The sequence below is a fragment of the Nycticebus coucang genome, chromosome 1, assembly GCF_027406575.1.
Source record: "Nycticebus coucang isolate mNycCou1 chromosome 1, mNycCou1.pri, whole genome shotgun sequence".
In the NCBI taxonomy this organism is placed as follows: domain Eukaryota; kingdom Metazoa; phylum Chordata; class Mammalia; order Primates; family Lorisidae; genus Nycticebus; species Nycticebus coucang.
The window spans coordinates 96,799,366-96,821,595 of NC_069780.1; the positions used below are offsets into that span (position 1 = coordinate 96,799,366).

Genomic DNA, 22,230 nt, shown 5'->3' on the forward strand with positions numbered 1-22,230 from the left:
CTCCTGAACTGAAGTCATCCTCCTGCCTCGGCCTCCCCGGTAGCTGGGAGTACAGGCGCTTGCCACAACGTCCAGCTAGTTTTTCTATTTTTAGTAGAGATGGAGGTCTTGCTCTTGCCCAGGCTGGTCTCAAACTCCTGAGTTAAGTCAATCCTCTTGTCTCAGCCTCCCAGAGTGCTGGATTATAGGTGCGAGCCACTGTGCCCAGCCAAAAAGATCCTCTCTTGGGTATAAATACCCTGTAGGGTGGTTTGCTCTGTGTCGGCTATCCTGTAATGGACATGGTTTTAATTGGACCAACCTCTGCTCAGAACCATTTCAGTTTTTATTGTGTTAGAGAGGAGAGAAGGAAATGTGTAACCAGTGTGACTGTCGACACTTTCATTCATTTTTCCCTTCTCATCTCTATTTGAAAGATTATTTCTGCTCTGGCCTCTGAAACTGAGCTTGTCATTATGAAGTGTTTAAGAAACTCAGTTACTGTGGCTCTTGGTTCTGCTCTTGAGTTACAGCAAGGTTTGTGAAGCTAAGTCCTCGTCTTATCCCTCTGAGCCTGCATCTCTGCCCAGATAACTCATCTAGTGCTCTGGTTCCTCTGAGACAAGGCTGTGCTTTGAACTCCAAGCCTGGGATGGCTGGGACTTATGTGGGATATGCAGAGGCAGGGCGGTCTCTCCCTGCCTCCCTCGTCAGCTGCCTTACCCACTCGTGGGCCCTTCCTGTATGATTTCTCCTGTCCTTCAACACCTGATGACCCCTCACTAGGACCAGAGGAGTGTTAGTTTCCAGATCCTGGCTTTCCCACATCCGTTCTGATGGGCTCTGCCGTCCCTCAAACTGAGTGCTTTTTTTTTTTTGGAGTTTGCCAGGTAAGTCTTTTATGTACCTAGGGATGAGAGACACAACTTTATATTAACTTCTCTCAGGTTTTAGTGAGCATACACATAAGGATGTCCTTAAGATCCCAAGTGATGACATTGACATTGGTCCATCGACCACTTTTTTAATACCAAGGCTCAGCACTGGTGGTTCTCGAAGTGTGCTCAAGAATCACCTGGGAACTTATTAGAGGTGCAAAGTTTCAGGCCCTTTTCAGGCCCTACTGAATCAGTGACTCTTACAAACCCTCCAGGTGATGGATGCTTACTATGGTCTGAGGACCATTGGCTTAGATGGCACTGCCCCATCAGAAATATAATGCAGGTCACATGTGTAACTTCAAATTTGCTGGTGGTCCTTTTTTTTTTTTTTTTTTTGAGACAGAGTCTCACTTAATTGCCCTGGGTAGAGTGCCGTGGCATCACCACAGCTCATAGCAACCTCCAACTCTTGGGCTTAGGTGATTCTCTTGCCTCAGCCTCCCGAGTAGCTGGGACTATAGGCGCCCGCTACAACGCCCGGCTATTTTCTTTTTTTTTAATTGCAGTTTGGCTGGGGCCGGGTTTGAACCCGCCACCCTTGGTATATGGGGCCGGCACCCTACCTACTAAGCCACAGGCACTGCCCTGCTGCTTTTACTTTTGTAAAAGGAAAGAGATAAAATTAGTTTTAACAAAAGAGCTTATGTCTGAAATACTCTCATTACAACATTTGATCAATATTAAACATTAGTGCCATAGTTCCCATTCTTTTTTTTATATTAAGCCTTGGAAATCCAGCGTGCATTTTACACTTACATCTATTTCAGTTCTGACTAGCCATATTTTAGAAATTTAGTAGCCATGGGGAACTATCATCTTGGAAAACAAGGCTTTAAACTTACAGCTGTGATGATAATATTAACTTTCATCCAATGCTTGCTGTGTGTCAGACGTTACTCAGTTGAGCATTTTATGTGCATTATTCAGATGAGCCCTCCCATAACCCTGGACTGGTGCTACTGTCAGCCTCATTTTATACAGGGCTGGGGTTATGTCAAAGGCCTTTTTTGTGTTTCACCAATGTAAGAAGTCCACTTAATCAGCTGCTTGGGAGGCTGAGGCAAGAGAATCACGTAGCCCAAGAGTTAGAGGTTGCTGTGAGCCATGTGACACCACGGCACTCTAACGAGGGCGGTACAGTGAGACTCTGTCTCTACAAAAAAAAAAAAAGAAGTCCACTTAAATATAAACATGTCCCAACTTCTTTAAAATAAACTTATTTGGGCAGTGCCTGTGGCTCAGTGAGTAGGGTGCCGGCCCCATATGCCGAGGGTGGCAGGTTTAAACCCAGCCCCGGCCAAACTGCAACAAAAAAAATAGCCGGGCGTTGTGGCGGGCGCCTGTAGTCCCAGCTGCTCGGGAGGCTGAGGCAAGAGAATCGCGTAAGCCCAAGAGTTAGAGGTTGCTGTGAGCCGTGTGACGCCACGGCACTCTACCCGAGGGCGGTACAGTGAGACTCTGTCTCTACAAAAAAATAAATAAATAAATAAACTTATTTGGGAAAGAGGAAAAAAGAACAGAAGAAAGATCTGAATAACAGCATTAAATTCGTACAGTTATTAAAACATTCATAGCATGTTAAGATTAAAGTCATGGCTGGGCTCTACCTCCCATAATCCTAGCACTCTGGGAGACTGAGGCAGGTAGATTCCTTGAGCTCAGGAGTTCCAGACCAGCCCAACCAAGAGCAAGAGCCTGTCTCGACTAAAAATATAAAAATTAGCTGGGTGTGGTGGCAGGCACCTGTAGTCCCAGCTGCTCGGGAGACTGAGGCAGAAGGATCACTTGAGCCCAGGAGTTTGAAGTTGCTGTGAGCTGTGATGACACCACGGTATTCTAGCCTGGGCAACAGAATGAGGCTTTGTCTCAAATAAAATAAAATAATAAGAGTCCTACTAGTTGGGTAAGTAGAAAAGTCAGAACTTTCCACCCCCTCTAACCTGGAATATGCCTACAGTCTGACTTATTCTCTTCCGTGCCGTCAAGTCTGTTGGCAGGGCTCACTGACAGGCTGTGTGGGCAGTCGAGAGCCTCCAGGAACAAAGGGGACTGTGGTTTGTCACAGAGCGGGATAGCAGAGTCATCCTCAGTGAAGGCAGCCGGCAGGGTCGTGACCTGTTTGTTCCAGTGCAGAGTTTAGTATGATTATTTCTCTGACAGGTAAAGTGAGGCTAGGGCCATCCCTGAGGATTCATGTGGCAAGCAGGCAGTTCAGAATTGAAAAATAACGATTGGTTTAGTAGTCAGAAATTCATCTTTATTTACTTCGTTAATGCCTATAGTTTCTTATGGAAGGCCAGTTTTACATATATCTTTCATTTTTTTGTTATAAACTACTATAAGGAAGAAAAAGTAAAAACAGCTTTAAAAAAAATGTGTGTGTGCGAGGCTAAGCTTCCAATTTTGGCCAGTTGAATCACCATTCAACATGGTGGCCAAGCAAAACAAATCCCTTGTTTTAAATTGGCAGGTAGTTAAGACATTAAAATGTGACCATTTAAAATAAATGAACAAAAAGTTGCATTATTCTACAGTGATTTATTTTTAAAGCCTGGTGTGTATTTTTTAAATAAAGTTAATTAACCTTATTTTAAAATTCTTATTAGATATTTCAAAGTTAAATTGTAATTCATTATTTTTTATTTTTTATTTTTTGTGATTCTTTTTTTAAGTGAAATATTTGTGTAGTTTTAATGTAAGGTATATTGAGCTGAAGGATTTTACTATTTTAACATGGTACTCAAATGGTTATATAATCCTTTTCTTTACATTATGCATAATCCTTGGTATTTTCCTATAATGGATTCCAGTGGCTGGCTTGCTTGCCTACCTTCCTTCCTTCCTTCGTTCTTCCTTCCCTCCCTCCCTCTCTCTCTCTCTCTTTCTTTCTTTCTTTCTTTTCGAGACAGAGCCTCAAGCTGTCACCCTGGGTAGAGTGCTGTGACATCACAGCTCACAGCAACCTACAACTCCTGAGCTCAAGTGATTCTCCTGACTCCACCTCCCAAGTAGCTGGGTCTACGGCCCCGCCACAATGCCTAGTTTTCTTTCTTTCTTTTTTTTTTTTTTTTGCAGCCCTCGTTGTTGGCTGGATTCGAACCTCTCAGCTCAAGTGTATGTGGCTGGCGTCTTAGCCGCTTGAGCCACAGGTGCTGAGCCCAGTGGCTTTCTTTAATTCCAAAGAAAGAGTTGGATTTGATGTGAGCCTCTAGCACAACCCTTGTATTAATTATAAAATGTATCGAGGCAGTTTTTAATATTAGACTAAGATTACAGAATCTTGTTTCACCTCCTGACTTGAGGCCTGTGCAGTACTTTCTGGTTGGTGAGGCATTCTTTTCGTTAGGGGGAATAGGGAGTTGAAAAGAAACAAAGATTCCATCTACATGGAATAAAGGCTTCCTTGGTAGGAAGCAAGTGATTTTCTTTCTTGGTGGTGGTGCAAAAGGCATAAGGAAGCAATGGAAGCCAGAAGTTGGTGTGAGGACATGGAGCATCTTCTTTCAGTCATAGTAGAAAGAGATCTCAGTCTCACACTGCTATGATTGGAATAGTCTCATGTTATAAAGAGGCTGGAAGACATACCAGATTTCATTTTTATTCTTGCTGCATTGTGGAAAAGGCAAGAATGCTAATTATTCTGCCTGCTGTTGTATTCTCAGAGTGCCCAGCTCATCGTGGGCTCAGAACTGCTTGTCACATAAACATTTGCTGAATGAATGAATTCAGCTTCTAGTTCTTAATTTTTAATTCTTTTTTTTTTTTTTTTTTTGCAGTTTATGGCCGGAGCTGGGTTTGAACCCACCACCTCTGGCATATGGGGCCAGCATCCTGCTCCTTTGAGCCACAGGCGTAGCCCTTCATTTTTAATTTTTGAAACAAAATAAAAGCTTATAGTTTGCCAGTCATTGCTGGTAACCCAATCTGAATTATTTCTTCCTTGGCCTTTGGAGGCTGAGGCAGGGGTCAGCCTCTGCCTGCATCATGTCACTGAGTGGTTGGTTCCCAGTCTCTGCCCACAGATAAGAAATGTCAGCGCCTTAACCAGTAGCTTTCAAAAATAGCATAGTTGATGAAACTGAAAATTTAGGAGGTGCGTGCTGGAAAAAGAAACCATTTGTCTTCCGTCTTTAGAAGAATTAGATGGGCAATGAATGAATATCCCCACCAGAGAGATGGAAAAAATATATTTTTAAGACCCATATAAAGTGAGCAGGTAAATATCAGAGGAGGCCTCTTCCTTCTCCAGAACGCATGAATGGAACATTTTATTTGCTATGAATCCTGCAAAACATTTTGAAAATCGGAGGATTATGGCAACTACACTATGTTGCTTTAAGATTCCAGTCAAGTTGTGGTTTGTTTTGTTTTCTACGGTGCTGGCACTTTTCCTCAAAATTTAAATGAATATTTGCACAATGAACCAAGTTGTGGGTTTCCTGGCTGGCCCCCCTTTCGGGGGTGGGGGGTGCGATTCGGACAAGGCATTTTCAGCCCTTTGCAGACAACCCCGGCTGCTGTTAATGCTGAAAATAGCTCAAATGCTCTCAGAACAGTAGCACCACCCAGCAGCCAGGATTCTTTCCCTCTCTCACTTGCCTCTCTTGCCTTTTTTCTCTTCAGACACTTGGATTGGACTTAATTTTAAACCTTTGGAGTTCAAGACCTTTTAAAAAGGGCTAAATAAACAATCTCTGCATGTAAAAGGCCACTGCCTCCTACTTCCTCTGTTTAGAACAACTGTTGAACTCAGCTGCCTGTAGGTAAGATGTTTCTTTTCTTCTGGAATTATTTAATCATTTTCTGGTATGTTCATGACCAATGTTTTAAAAAGAATTGATTCACGGTGAAAATAAAGAGGGGCTGTGAACAACTGCCAGGTAAATATTGTTTTCCAGAAAACTACAGGAGCACCGGTGCATTTGAGGGGCTGTAATTTTAAACTTTGCCTGAAGCTGTCTGGAATAGTGACCCGCGGTAGAGACTGGACTTTGACCAAGCCCCGAATCAGAACTCTAATTAGCCCTGTTGCCAGGGCAACGAGAGGACCTTCCAGACATCATAATTTTGTTGTTTAGGCTGCTTTCTTATTTTTAACTTTCCAAGGGCATTTTTTTTAAGAGGTAAAAGATATAACCACCTGACCAAAGCAAGTACATTGACAATTGTTCTTTAACGATGACGGGTAGCTGTGTGACACTTCTTTCATCGCTGTTGCTTGCTAGTTTGGAATTAGAACAGTTGCTTTGTGGGTGTATTTTTGGGTTTTGCTGTTGTGGTTTTGTATGTTCCTAGCACATTTTAAGAGACTCAGTTTTGAGAATTTCTTACTAAGCTGAATGACTTTTGCTAGGTACGTTTGCTAGAAAGTTTCTCTAAATGACAATCTCATACTTTGGTTTCTGTGCCTCCCTTCTCCCCCTCCTTATGCGTGCACTTGACATTTTACAAAGTACTTTGATCTGTGGACTTGAACTTCAAACACTTCCATACCCACAATCAGCTTTGATTGTGGGTATTTACTATGTTTAGTAAAAAGGTTTTTTTAATGCTTTTGATAGCATTTCCTTTAAATAATTTATTGAGGCTTTGGTTTTCCTCACTGATGTGTCTTAGATTTTATTTCTATAGGGACTCCCAACTGAAAAAAAAAAGGGTTCTCTGGGAAGGTTGTCCCCCCACGTAGACATCCTGACAGTTCATGGCTCCCCCTAGCAGGTGCCTAACAGCCAGCAGAAAATGACAGTACACAGAGTCTCGCCTGAATGTCCCAATTCCTCAGAGTCACCATGTACCTTGAAACTCTACTGGTGCTTTTTGAACATGGACACTGAAGTGCTTGGAATGGAAAGATTTTTTTTTTTCAAGGAAATTTATCAGCATGTAGACCACATATCAAAAGAAAACATGCATTTTAAACACATAGGGATCATCTGAGTAACAAAAGAGAGAGAGAAGAAGGAAGGAAAGAAAGAAGGGAGGGAGGAAAAGAAGAAATGAAAGAAAGAAAAGAAAGAAAGGGAGGGAGGGAAGGAAGGGAAGGAGGGAGGGAGGGAGGGAGGAAGGAAGGAAGGAAGGAAGGAAGGACGGAGGGAGGGAGGGAGGGAAGGAAGGAAGGAAGGACGGAGGGAGGGAGGGAAGGAAGGAGGGAAGGAGGGAGGGAGGGAGGGAAGGAAGGAAGGAAGGAAGGAAGGAAGGAAGGACGGAGGGAGGGAGGGAGGGAGGGAGGGAGGGAAGGAAGGAAGGACGGAAGGACGGAGGGAGGGAGGGAGGGAGTTAGGGAAGGAAGGAAGGAAGGACGGAAGGACGGAGGGAGGGAGGGAGGGAGGGAAGGAAGGAAGGAAGGACGGAAGGACGGAGGGAGGGAGGGAGGGAAGGAAGGAAGGAAGGAAGGAAGGAAGGAAGGAAGGAAGGAAGGAAGGAAGGACGGAAGGACGGAGGGAGGGAGGGAAGGAAGGAAGGACGGAAGGACGGAGGGAGGGAGGGAGGGAGGGAAGGAAGGAAGGAAGGAAGGAAGGACGGAGGGAGGGAGGGAAGGAAGGAAGGAAGGAAGGAAGGAAGGAAGGAAGGAAGGACGGACGGAGGGAGGGAGGGAGGGAAGGAAGGAAGGACGGAAGGACGGAGGGAGGGAGGGAAGGAAGGAAGGAAGGAAGGACGGAAGGACGGAGGGAGGGAGGGAGGGAAGGAAGGAAGGAAGGAAGGAAGGAAGGAAGGAAGGAAGGAAGGAAGGAAGGAAGGAAGGCTGTAGCCAAAAGTGTGAAGGATAAGTGATTTTTCTTTTAAATGTGTTTCCTAATATGGGTAGAATGTAGCCCTTTCTAGCCAACCAACTTGTTAATATTTTCTCTAGTTTACAGAAAGTGCACATTTGTTTCTCTTTTCTTTTCCCAGCCCCCACACAGGGTATTTTCTGAGTCCCCCGCCAGATACAGAGTTGGTGCTCCCTGGCCTGCCCCTGCGTGTTCTGTAGAAGGGTGGGGACAGACCGGGCCTCGTCCTGTCAGGAGGCTGTGTAAGTCCCAGTGAAGGGCAGTGGCTTCTCTGAGCTGAGCCAGGCTGTCCCTGCACCTCACCTTGTGTCTTTCCAAGTAAGAGCCTTCTGGATGCATTTTCAAAGAGATAGCTATGGAAAATGCTCCAGGAGGGGTCCCCCTGGATTAGGAGCCGACGCAGGGGATGTCTGGAATTTGGATTAATAGTCAGAACACCTCAAGATGCTCAGTCTAGTCTTTTATTTCCCAAACCTTAATTACTGCTTTCCCCCTTCAGATCCACATTGTAAGGAGGATACTAATCATCACATTTCTGTGTATAGTCAGTTTGTTTGTTTGTTCGTTTGTTTGTTTGTTTATTGAGACAAACTTTTGCTCTGACACCCTGGGTAGAGTGCCATGGCCTCACAGCTCGCGGCAACCTCAAACTCCTGGGCTCAAGTGATCTTCCTGCCTCAGCCTCCCGGATAGCTGGGACTATGGGTGCCCTCCACCACACCAGGATAGTTTTTCTATTTTTAGTAGAATGGGATCTCCTGCTCAGGCTGGTCTGAAACTCCTGGGCTCAAGTGATCCTCCCGCCTCACCCTCCCAGACTGCTGGGATCACAAGCGTGAGCCACCACGCCTGGTCTATAGTCACTATTTTAATTCTTTTAGTTATTTGGGGCCTGGGACTTTCATGGGTCCAGAATATTCTCTCCGTCAGTACTGGGAGGCCTTGGACCATTAGTGCTGAGCACAGACATATTGCTAAAGGCAGACAGAGCTCAGGGCAGAGCTATGTGCCACTAGAATGAAATGGATCAGGAAGATGGCAGAGGACCCGGGCAGGCCATTTTTACCCCTGTTCACTGCCCCCCGTCTTGTTTCTCTGTGTCCCTTATTTTACTTTAAAACTTTGGATTGTTTAAATATGAAATTCAAGGAGAAAGCTAGCCAAAGCCACTGAGTTTCACATAGGTTCCACATGAAAGAAGTATTTCTACACAACCTTGCTTGAAACTTGGCCCACACCTGCCAAAAGTTTCATAAATGTGAGTGAGCTTGGATTTGAAACCTAATCCAAAGCCAGGTGACTTCTGGTGACTTTGGGGGTTATAGAATCTGTCAAACAAGGACAGTCCTTATTTCCATATCTTTTACTGTAATTTTATGTGTGCGTATCTTTTTTTTTTTAAATAAACTTTCATTTGTTTCATGATATTTTTAAAGCCAGGTTCAATGCTCCTATGAATTTTTATAGCTGTGGTGTTTAAACATCGGCAAATAGGAGTCTGCATTTTAAATTCAACACGCTGCCCAGCAGTGGTGTGAACATGTTGGTATAATTCAGCTGAAGGAAGGAAGCCCCAGGAGAGTCGTGGAATGCCTTTCTTTGCTTCAATATACCTCTGTGCTGGGAGGAACAAACAGTAACATTTTGTCCAGGTCTATCCCCTTGACAGTATGCCTTTTGTTCCCTTTCCAAAGGTGGTGTCAAATATTTGGTGGAAAAAATAACAAACTTCCACATTTTTTTTTTTTCCTTTTTGGCCTGCTCAGCTGATACTAGGGAACATTGTAAGCATTGGAAAGTTCAGCTCTGTTCTTTGTAATGAATGTATACTGAGAATGAAGGAGTACTCAGCACGGTCAATTTTGCTCAGAGAAGCTTGACATCCTAGAGGTTGCATGGGGTCAGATGGGATCTGGTTGTGAAGAAGGGTGTTGGGCGGCGTGTGTGTAGTGGGTACAGAGGAAGAGGGGTGTATGCACGCTTTGTTCAGCAAACCTGTCACATTAAACAAAAATAATCAAAGCCCAGGATCTGAAAACATTTTCTTTTGTAGGGCACATAAATTTGTGTTGGCTGAGCATTGAAATGTGGGGGTGTCATTTTTCTCATTAAAGACACCAAGCATCGGGCTCAGATGTGGTAAATTATCTCCAATAAAAACAGGACCAATTGGAAGACCCAAATCCTTGTAGCTGGACTCCCCCTAGTCAGGCTCAGAAAGATCTTTACAGTTCCATGGCTGGTAAAAGATGCTGAGCCATTAAGGAAACTCAGATTTGACTTCTTTTCTTGGGTGGGAGATTTCTGAACTCATTTGAAGCATTTTCATAAAAACGAGTTTGTGACCTGGCTAAAGACTTAGCCTAAATGTAGTGCAATGTATACAAACGGATTCATTATAAAATTAAACCAACATTAACTTTCATTTTTAAAACTTTATAGTCAATTTTTTATTTAATAAAATATACTTTTAGGAAAGATACCAGTTGCATTTTAACAGGTAACGTGCAGTTTGTCCACTACTAGGTAAAGCATTTGAAAAGCCAGCAATAACAAAATTGGAGGCGCTGGAATTGGGAGTTACATTTCAGCACTGGCTTTGCTAGTCAGAGTGTGCGTGTACCAGCGTATCTGATTTTAATAGCCCCAAACTTGTACAATGAGCAAATGAAAGTAAAATACTCAACTGGAAGTTCTAGAGAAAATAAGAAAAAGCAATTCTGAATTATCCTACCAGGAGGTTCTTACTGAACACGTCAGGCTATAAGTCTTTTTGAAATACTCACCACCCATAATAAAAAGGAAAAAGGGAAAGGATAGAAATGCCAGGTTGAAAATAAATACCAAACTTGTGCACAAGTAAATGTTTCTTTAAATCATAAAAATACCCTTATTTCAAGAATGATCTCATTTTTGATTTAAGAATGCCAAGATCAGTTCTCATTTTTCATTTAAGAATGCAAATTCAGTGCCTTAAAAATCTTTTTTGTCTGAAAAATGAAGTCCACGTAACACTTCTTCATTCCTCAAGGACATATTATTACAATGCATTCATTTTCTTTAAGGAACAATCATTCTCCACCTAAAATTTTGTCATTCCACTAATAGTCAAATGTTTTTCCTCTGAAATAAGAAGTATCATACATAGGCTGAGCATCTGTAATCTGAAATCCAAAATGTCCCCCAATTTGAAACATTCTGAGTGCCAACTTGCTGCCACGAATAGACAAGATGACAGTGACACTGCAGAAAAGGTGCCTGCAGGTGACAAGGAGAAAGTGTGTGACGAGCTCCCCGCAGGACCGGAGCGCATGCATTTGTAACAGGACAAGAGAGAGTGTCAGTGCATCAGATAGCAGAGAGCCTTGTCGCTGTTGCTAGTGGGGCCGGTGACTCCGGAAGAAACGTTTTAAGAAGCCATCCAGCAGAGGCCTTGTCATCCCTGGAGGACCCACTTCCTGTCCCTTGACTGCTTCTCACGTTTCTTCTCACCTAGAGAAGTAGAATGCAGTGTGCCGTGCCCCTTTCATCCTGACACTGTCGTAGGTGGGGACCGGAAGCTACGTTGTGGGTTGCTGCTATGGTCTGCCTGCTCCTGCAGGTGTTCTGGGGACCATACCACTCGGCCTCGCTAATTAATGGTATGTCATATTTATTGCCATTAGGCACTTAAGTGTGAATAAGTGTAAGGAAGCGATGGCCTGTTGTAGTGTGTAATAAATTCAGCGTCAAGAGTGAGGATGATGCAGAACAACCACAGGCTGTCCCCCTGGGTGGCCGAGAGAGGGACACCTTTGCTTTCTGGTGGTTCAGTGGACACACACTTCATTTTGTGTGCAAAATTATTTCAGATATTGTAAAAATTCAGGCTTTGTGCATGAAGTATACATGAAACATGAATGCAGCTCATGCTAAGCTTGGGTCCCATCCCCAAGATGTCTCACTCTATATATGCAAAAATACTCGGAGAGTATTGGATCTGATATGGATGCCCCGGGGAAGGTGTGCAGGGTTTACATTTGTTGACTGAGGACACAAGTGTCACAGTTAGCCTCATATGTTAGTAATATTGATTCAGGTTAGTCACTAGGCACAGTTTAAAATAAAATAATGTACGCTCTCGCTAGAGGCCAATCCAGTATTAGAAAAGACAGATGAATAAAAACATTCGTCTCTTTATCTAAAGATAAATTTGGGCCTTGAAAAAAAAAGGAAGAGATTGAATTTAGCTCAGGAGAGAAGCACATGTAGCAAATGTGTCTTTAAAGCAGTGCGTTGTGGTCTCTTTGCCCTGTTGAATATGCTGGGCCAAGTACAACTTTGAATTGATTTAATGCTGATGAAGCTGTTGCTTTTGACGTGCACTCAGTTCAACGGGACTTCTTTTGTTCAATTTTGCAAACCTGAGAAATTTCATTGGTTTTGACTTTAGCTCCAAGGGGCATCCAGAGGTTTAGTATTTGTTTGAACTGAACTTTGAAATATTTCAAAACTGCAACAGTCACATTTTAGAACAAACTCTTATTTTTTTAAAAACACCCAAGAATGCTGAAAAAGTTATATATGGATATATGTTATATAAACTCAATGAATATACAATCAAATATTGTTTCTAAATTTAGTTCTTATGCATAAATCAATAATGTTTCCATTCTATATTATCTTTTTGCTATGAAAGTATTCAATTAAAAAAATGGTTGAGGGTGGCGCCTGTGGCTCAAGGAGTAGGGCGCTGGTCCCATATGCTGGAGGTGGCGGGTTCAAACCTAGCCCTGGCCAAAAACCAAAAAAAAAATGGTTGAAGGCCATGGTTAAGAATGAGAAACATTCAGAAACAAATATGCATCATGCTGGTAATTGCAGCACTCTGGGAGGTCAAGGCAGGTAGACTGCTTGAACTCAGGAGTTTGAGACCAGCCTGAACAACAGCGAGACCCCGTCTCTACCAAAAATACAAAAACTAGCCAGGTGTAGTGGAGGGCACCTGTAGTCCCAGCTACTCAGGGAGGCTGAGGCAGGAGGATCACTTGAGCCCAAGACTTTGGGGTTGCTGTGAGCTACGACACCACAGCATTCTACCCAGGGCAACAGAGTGAGACTCAAGAAAGCAAGAAGGGAGGGAAAGAGGCAGGAAAAATGGCTATCTAAATGTGCACTAGGATTAGAAACCACATTCTTGGGCGGTGCCTGTGGCTCAGTGAGTAGGGCACCGGCCCCTTATACCAAGGGTGGCAGGTTCACGCCAAACTGCAACAAAAAAATGGCTGGGCGTTGTGGCAGGCGCCTGTAGTCCCAGCTACTCAGGAGGCTGAGGCAAGAGAATTGCCTAAGCCCAAGAGCTGGAGGTTGCTGTGAGCTGTGACGTCATAGCACTCCACTGAGACTCTGTCTCTAAAAAAGAAAAAAAAGAAAGAAACCACATTCTCTGGCTCTAGCAGAGCCAAGCCCCGTATTGGAAAACATGGCTTGACATCTAGTTGACCTTCACGTGCACAACTTGGGGAGGCACAACAATGAACCTGTGGTAAAAGATTCAGCAGGAAAGTCTGGGACATAAAGATGGAAGGTTAGTGAAAATTCAAAAAGAGCGTTCAGTGTCAGACTAAGAGATCCAGCTCTCATTCTGAAATAGAAAGTGGTTTTTGCCCCTGCTCTAGCCCACACTAAAACACTAACTCTTGGAAGAAGTAAATACTTTACAGAGTGTCACCTTTTAGTGGCAGAGTTTAAGTAAGAAATAAAGTTGTATTTCTGACGTGAAATGACATCTTTGAAATTTTTTTAATATCTACTATGATTATTTTTATTCAAGGCAGAATAAGACCAAAATTAGATGTAAAGAAGTTTCTAAACTTTATATTGACATCATAGAAGATTATGGCTTACGATGAGAAACTCATAAAACCATGTAGAAGAATAAAGAATTGTGTGAAATGGGTGGCACCTGTGGCTCAGTGGGTAGGGCGCCGGCCCCATATACCGAGGGTGGTGGGTTCAAAGCCGGCCCCAGCCAAATTGCAACAAAAAAATAGCCAGGCGTTGTGGCAGGCGCCTGTAGTCCCAGCTACTCGGGAGGCTGAGGCAGGAGAATCGCCTAAGCCCAGGAGTTGGAGGTTGCTGTGAGCCGTGTGACGCCACGGCTCTCTACCGAGGGCAATAAAGTGAGACTCTGTCTCTAAAAAAAAAAAGTGTGAAAAGATAAATTCAGAAGTAGATCTCTTTTGTGGAAAGAATAATGAAAATTATTTTTTGTAAAAAACAATTTGACAATGGTTACTTATATTTAAACATTCATTTTATTTTGTAACTTTAAAAATTAATGGGTATATTTCATGTACAAAATTAAGTTAGAATTGGCACACACACTCTGTCTCGTGTGTTTCAATCCATCCCTTAATAATGATGGCTTGTAAAAACTTGTCTGAAAACAATGATAATTTTTCTGCTAAGGTGGGAAAATCCAATTGCAGTGAGATTTTGATCCTCCTGACAATGTTTTATGTATTTTGGATCTTGAAATTAAAAAGCATTGAGGATTAAATAACACTTGTGTCCACTTCATAACTTTATATATTCTTTTTCTAATCAATATTCTGAAAGATTATATGAAAGCATATGTGTGAAAACACTTGGCAGAAAACCATTTGGCACACTTAACATATAGCTGTGCTTATTAATTTCAAAATGATCTTGCACACAAATCAGGAAGGAAATAAAGAATTTACTAGTAAAACCAAATAGTGGGGGTTTTTTGTTTGTTTTGAGACAGAGTCTGTCTTTGTCACCCTGGGTTGAGTGCTGTAGCTTCATAGTTCACGGCAACCTCAAACTCTTGGGCTCAAGTGATCCTCTTGCCTCAGCCTCCCAACCTGGGTCTATAGATACCCAGCTAGCTTTTCTGTTTTTAGTAGAGATGGGGTCTTACTCTTGCTCGGGCTGGTCTCCAACTTCTGAACTCAAGCAATCCACCTGCCTCAGCCTCCCAGGGTGCTAGGATAGTATTTTCAATGACCAGTGAGAACTATTTTTAAGGCCTTAAGCAATTTCATGTACATTGAATGAAATATTATCATAAGGGTCTTTTTTTCTATTGATTCAATTGTTTATTTAGTAAATACTTTTTTTCTCCATGGTATATCAATCATATGGGGTTGGTGATTTAAAACTTTGCCCTCTGACTATAGACCAATTTCAGTACAAAAAAAAAAAAATTGATAAAATCCACAATAGCCTTTTAAGATAAAAACTCACAACCAGAAAAAGAAAGGGATTACTTTAACTTTAATAATTTAATAGGGCTATCTATTAAATACCTACATAATAATAGGCTAAAGAAATATATAGACTGATAAACATCAAATTCAGATACTGCTTACCTCTAGAGGTAGGAAGGAGATTTCAATTAAAAGAGTGTATAAGAAGCTTTCATTTATAATGTCTCATATTTTAAGATGAAGGGGGGTACAGGGACATTTGTTATATTATTACTCTTCTTTTATCTTTAGACTGTCTGAATAAAGAAAGACTTGCTTGAAAAGTCTTTTCCTTCTATCTCCCATGCCTTAAATTTAAGATGCGATGTATATTCAAAATAAATTGTAAATACCTTTGTCAATATTGAGAGACAGTATTGATTTTTTAACTTAGAATAACCCAAATTTTCTGACAACTTACAAAGAGGAAGTGATACAACAGCTAGTGTAAGGATACTTCCATGTTTTTTGCCTCAGGCCCAAACTCCTATAAATGGTCAATTAGGAGAGAAATGAATTTACCTTCTTACTAGACAAAGATGTTTTGCAGGCCTACATTCTTGTAATGCGTGTCTTTTCATATGCCATTGTTATAAATGTGATTCCTTAAACTATCCAATAATTTGTCATTATGCTATATAAGAACTTGTATGAGGGTATGAATGTATTGGTGAATGAGCATAAATTATCTTACCTCCTTAAGTTTTAGGAAAATAGATTGAGAAGAAAGGATTTTTGTCTTAAGAGGATTTCTGCAATAAATGTGTGAAAAGTGAGTACATAGTACTATCAGTTGCCTGGGACTATAAAAAGGGATGGTATAGTTCAAAATGCAGGAGTCTGGGAGGCTAAGGCAGGTGGATTGCTTGAGCTCAAGAGTTTGAGACCAGCCCAAACAAGACAAGACCCGATCTCTAAAACTAGCTGGACATGGTGGTAGGCGCCTGTAGTCCTAGCTGCTCAGGAGGCTGAAGCAAGTGGATTGCTCAAGCCTAAGATTTTGAGGTTGCTATGAGCTATGATGACACCACAACACTCTACCCAGGGTGACAAACTAAGACTCTGTATCAAATAAATAAATAAATAATTCAGGCGCCACCTGTTAACATGATACCGTCTGTGCAAGGCATGGACTGCCTGTTTTTCATATAAAGACTTCTTTGTGTATATATTGCTTATAATTTAATTTATTTAGAAAAATTTACATACCCACAGCTATTCCTTAATATTTATACTTATTTCTTTTAATATCACAGGAAAAGCTTAAGGACTTCTCATGACCATTTGTCAGGAATCAACACCTAATTTTGAGAATTTTTATGCCAATTTGTTTCTATTTGTTTTATCTGTAGACTAATTCCAATATGCTAAAATGGAAAAGCTGGTAGACACCACTATCTTTTTAAGAGTTTTGACAAATGACGGGTAATACTGAATGGCTTCCTTTTCTGTTTTCCCTTTACAAGTAATTTCACATGTAGTCTGAAAATTTGATGCAAGCCAAAATTCTTCGTAGTTTTCAATCATTAAATTCAAAGAAAAGCTATTTTCTATGTTTCTAGATGTAAGGGGGGATGTAAAATTTCACCTCAACTCTCTTAAGGAATTTGGGGGGCTTGCTGGAGGAGGGCCTGAGAATTAAATTGATGAAAGACAGATTCACAGGAGAAAAAGCACATGTAATGCACACTTATGCACTTAAGCACAAAGCTTCATAATTTGGAAATGGAGATCCAAAGTGAAGTTGGAGCCGGACACTTACATATCCAATTAGACCAAAAGTAGTACGTTGTGCAATTTTGGGCGGGGGGTGGTGGTGGGGGGTTGATGCAGAGGAGAAGTGGCTAAGAAGGTGGGGTTGGTTTAACCAGCTTGTCTGTGCGGCTCCCCCTCAGCCCTTGCTGGTGGGGCTGGTGCCTTCCTCCACACTGGGGGACATCTTTCAATGGGAATTTTACCCCTGACTTACAAAATAGAAGGAAAGTCAGAGTGGGCTGCACGGACCTGGTGTTTTTCGGGAACCTTTAACTCAAAATAGTCAGTACCCCAGGGTGGTATATTTTGAGATGGTATGTTTTTAACTCCTTCATAGGTGATGTCCATGAAGTCATATGAAATATATATAAATAATAAACCAACAAACGCATCTGAGAGACGTTGCATGGTCCTAATAACACAGAAACTAACTTTGTATTTCCTTTCATCATGGTTGTCAAAGCAGAGACATCAACTATCACATAATTAACAAAATAGATTTGGAAACACAGGTGAGGAAAGGTCTTCTAGATCACTGATATTAGGCACTGTTGTCTCCCCAGCTCAATGCCCGTGATCCCAGCTCTTTCCTTTTTTTTATTATTTCAGATTCATGTGAGTGTACACACTATTAGGTTACCCTGTTTGCATTTGTTAGATAAGGTCCCTGTCGTAGTTGTGTCCCACACCAGGAGGTGTGCCATGTCCTCTCACGTTGTGCCCGTTAGGTGGGAGCTCACCCATCCTCCTCCCTCTTCCTTTCTCTCCCTCACCTCCTTCCCCCTCCCCCCAACTTGAGTTGAATTGAGTTTTTCTCTTGCGTGGGCAAGCATCTCATTTGGATGCCTCTAAACACACCATCTCAGTTTGCACAAGATTGTCTCCTGGCTTTGTATAAGTATTGAGTACGTTGGATACCTGCTTTTCCATTCTTGTGATGCTTTACTAAGAAGAATGCATTCCAAATCCAATGTCTTCATCTTTTTTATAGCTGAATGGTATTCCACGGTGTACATATCCCACAGTTTGTTCATCCATTCCTGCATTGGTGGGTATTTAAGTTGTTTCCACATCTTGACGATTATAAATTTAGAGGCAATAAATAATCTAGGGCAAACGCTCTTATGATAAAAGGATTTTTTCCTTCCAAGTAGATGACTACTAATGGGATTGCTATTTCCAGCACTTTTGGAGGCTGAGGGGGACAATTGCTGGAGCTTAGAAGTTTGAGACCAGGCTAAGCAAGAGAGTTAGACTCTGTCTCTATTAAAAATAAAAAAACTACCTGGGCACGGTGGTGAGTGCTTATAGTCCCAGCTACTCGGGAGGCTGAGTCAGGAGGATTGCTTGAACCTAGGAGTTTGAGGTTGCTATGAGCTATGGTGATGCCGTGGCGCTCCACCCAGGGTGACAGAGAGAGACTCTGTCTCAAAATAAATAAATAAAGTAAGTAAGGTAAAATAAAATCTGTTCTCCTCTACCTCCTGTCCCACGGGCGGCTCCTGGTTTTCCTTCAGTCTCTCTGGTGCCATCTTTTGAATATTCCACTTTCAGGGGCTACTTTCTTTGCCTGACTTTACAGTTACTCCATTGGGTTCCATCCTTCTTGTCTGTGTCTCCATAATCTTCCCTGAGTTCAAATGCAAAACCCCTGTCTCTACCCCTGACCTCTCTTGTGAGTTCCAGACTCACATTTCTGAGTAGGCTGCAAGTATCTGGTTTGGGTGCCTCAAACACACCATCTCAGTTTGCACGAGAAAATATGCTGAGGCATCAGATGAATGCCTATAGGTGGGCTCTTGTTTCCATAATTCAGTGTTTGATGTGGTCATGTAAATGTGTATAATACTGTAAATATATTAAAAAGTATGTGAATTTTTGGTTGCTGTAAAGATGCAGTTTTACCTTTTAACATTTACAATTATGTTTGGAAATTTGCACACACTTTCTTCTCATGAGTGCGAGAAGAAAGCCTGGACAGACGGATATGTTGAGATCCTCTACTCTGAGTGAGGCTAAATAAGGTTCTGTCTGGCTGCCTGGTGGGGACATTTTTAAGTGGAACCATAATTGGTATCCTTATGAACTGGAAAGACTGAGAATTGACACATTTTTAAATGCAAGATGGCAGGTGGTTACTGTGAGTGGGGAGCCAAACCGAACCACTGTTTTACTAGGATCACAATCTTCTTGAGAAGAATAAAGTGGCCTTATTTCATTTTCCAGGGTGCTCAGATCCCAGTTCTCCTTGAGTCCATTTAATTTCAGTTGTGTTATTAAGCAGAATTTCTGAAGGGAATTCATTATTGAAAACCATTCATTTTTCCTTTGGCTAGAAATGTATAATGGTCATGAAAGCTTTAGGGTCATTTCAACTATTTTAAGCTGCATATTTCTTTAATCTGCTTACTACTTCATGGGGAAAAATCAATAAATGTCTCAATTTACAAAAATGAATAAATAAAATGCACCATCTCCCAGCTCCCAGCCTGCTCTTCCTTCCTGGGGCTGTATCTTGACAATAGTGTCACCCAATTTCTCAGAATTACGATCTTAGACAAGCATTCCCATTTTTCTTCATACCAAATTAGTCCCCACATATTGATTCTACCCACACACACAGCTTCGCCATCACTCTTTGCAACCTTCCTGCGAGGCCTTCCCCCTGGTATCCATTCATTCTCTCCGCCTTCCAGCTTAATCCCTCACAGCCCGAGTCATTTTGCCAATGAATCAGCTTTGCCCGTAAAACTTCCCATCTGTCAAACTCTCCTATCATATAGCAAGTATATGCACTTTGCTTTCTCTTGAAGCTTTAGAGAGGAGGAAAAATGGATCGTGTCAACTGACAGACATAAATTCCGTGCAACGTATTTGGGCATAAATAGCCCTGTGTTTCCCAAGATAAAAGGCAGAGCTGGCAACATTTCCAGACTCATTAGCAAGGAAAGGGTGTGGCTAACTGCCCAGCATGGAACAGAGAGAGATTCAGTGTCAGCCCTGTTACCCAGTGCAAAGAATCCTTTTCCTCAGACTTTTTTTTACAACACAGTATTGACAGTAAACCACTGGCTTCATTGCTGCTTACTGTGTCCTGACGGAATAGCTGTAAGAACAAATGCTAAATGATAAAAGTTTTGTTTAAAAAAGTCACTCTATTCAAAAATTAAAAAATTAAAAACCACTACATAGTCAGACAGCAAAGCTCGAAACCATGAACTCCACATGATTTATAGATGGTAGTGAATTGAGTCTGAGAAATAAATGACCAAAGCAACATAAAGAGATCCTTATGGCAATCCTCATTCAGTGAATACAGCACTCCAGCAGTATTATTACAAGCAGTGATCCGTGCTCACTCAAAATACTATTTGGCTTTACACGTAACCTCCTAATTTCCTTCTTTTCTGATTCATATGTAAGTTTAAATAATCAGCACAATAATCATTTGCTGGGAGCTTATGTGATACTCTGTACTAGTCTCTGTGACAGTCACTGGGGACATGTCCCCAGTGTTATCACCACAAACATCCGCTCTCTACGTGCAGGTGGATTTATGAGATGGCCTTTGTCCCTAGGAAAAAATATCTTTAGAATGATACTGATCTGTATGAGTGCACATGTATAAATTATCAATGGATTGTAGAGATATTGTTTTACCTGCCCCTACTTAAATATCAAGGGGATGTTATTTCTGAAATAATCCATGCATCATCAATATGCCTTTGGGGAAAAAAAAAAACTTTTTTGAGCTTTCGGTATGGATTTTTAAGATAAACATCCAAGAAAAAAGTCTAACAGGGGAATATTGAAACAAAATTTCTCAATGAATAAAGACATTACTGATTGCAGCTATGAATTTGAGTATTTTAACATATGTTCAGGTGTTTGCTTTGGGACATGAAGGAGTGAAAAGTGAAAGAAAATATTTAAAGTTTTCTTCCTCTTTGAACTGCATTTCAAATATATAATCTTAACATAAAAAATGTATTTCTTCCATGGACCAGTGTAAAATGTGTGTGAATGAATGAAGTCTTGTGTTTGAGGTTATCCAATAACTTATGGATAATTATGTAACTGAAATAGCTATCATTTAAAATAGTGTTTTTCTGTTTTACTAGTATGGGGGAAAATGATTCAGAGTAGGATTGATCATTCTTTCTTCTGCTCCTTAATATTCATTCACTTTCTTGAAATCAGAAATAAGGCTGATTTATTTTAAGAATGTCAATTATTTGAATACGAACATCCAAGTGCAGCTAATGAGAGGGAAATGTATGTTGTTTTTTTTTTAAATTACAGGTTAATGTGAAGGTACAAATAACTAGGTTACAATGTTTGCATTTGTTAGGGAGAGTCCCTCATGTGGTTGTGTCCTGCGCCCAGGAGCTGTGCCAGGTACCCTCGCACTGTGCCCCGTAGGTAGGAGCTCACCCACCCCCTCCCTCTTCTTCCTTCCCCCTAACTTGAATTGAATTTAGTTTTTCTCCTATGTGGGGTTGTATTAGATTGTTTACTGGCTTCATATTAGCTTCGAGTACATTGGATACCCGCTTTTCCATTCTTGTGTCACTTTACTAAGAAGAATGTGTTTCAACTCCATCCAGGTGGATACAGAAGATGTAAAGTTTCCGCCCTTTTTATGGCTACATAGTGTTGCATGGTATACATATTCCACAGTTTGTTAATCCATTCCTGGGTTGGTGGGCATTTAGGTTGTTTCCATAATGTGGCATTTGTGAATTGAGCTGTGATAAACAGTCTACTGCGAATGTCCTTATGATAAAATGATTTTTTTTCTTCTGGGTAGATGCCTGGTAATGGAATTGCAGGATCAAATGGAAGGTCTATTTTGAGTTCTTTGAGGATTTTTTTTTTTTTTTGAAACAGAGCCTCAAGCTGTCACCCTGGGTAGAGTGCTGTGGCATCACAGCTCACAGTAACCTCCAACTCCTGGACTTCAGTGATTCTTTTGCCTCAGCCTCCCAAATAGCTGGGACTACAGGTGCCCACCACAATGTCCAACTATTTTTTGGTTGTAGTTGTCATTGTTGTTTGGCAGGCCCGGGCTGCATTCAAACCTGCCAGCTCTGGTGTATGTGGCTGGCGCCTTAGCCACTTGAGCTACAGGTGCTGAGTCTCTTTGAGGATTCTTCATACTTCTTTCCAAGAGGCTATATTAGTTTGCAGTTCCACGGTGTTCCCTTCTCTCCACATCCACACCAGCATCTGCAACTTTAGGACTTTGTGATGTGAGCTAATCTTACTGGGGTTAGTTGATATCTGTGGGTGGTTTTGATTTGCATTTCTCTGATGATTAGGGACTATGGGCTTTTTTTCATATATTTGTTAGCCATTTGTCTGCCTTCCTCAGAGAAGAACTCTGTTCATGACTATTGCCCAGTGATAGATGGGATTGTTTTATGTTTTTTTATTCATTTCAGTTCTCTGTAGATTCTAGTTATCAACCCTTTGTCAGATTCATAATATCCAAATATCTTTTCATAATCCGAAGGTTGTCTATTTGTTTTA

General features: G+C 41.5%; 1 protein-coding gene across 6 annotated transcripts in view; it reads left to right on the plus strand.

Annotated features, from left to right (window-relative positions):
• SORBS2 (sorbin and SH3 domain containing 2) overlaps window positions 1-22,230 on the plus strand; it is a 231,929-nt gene that overhangs the window by 38,053 nt on the left and 171,646 nt on the right. For all 6 annotated transcript variants that reach the window (XM_053584201.1, XM_053584209.1, XM_053584217.1 and 3 more), the window contains exon 2: window positions 5,544-5,683. The gene's annotated coding sequence lies outside the window, so the exon portion shown is untranslated. The remainder of the gene's footprint in view (window positions 1-5,543; window positions 5,684-22,230) is intronic.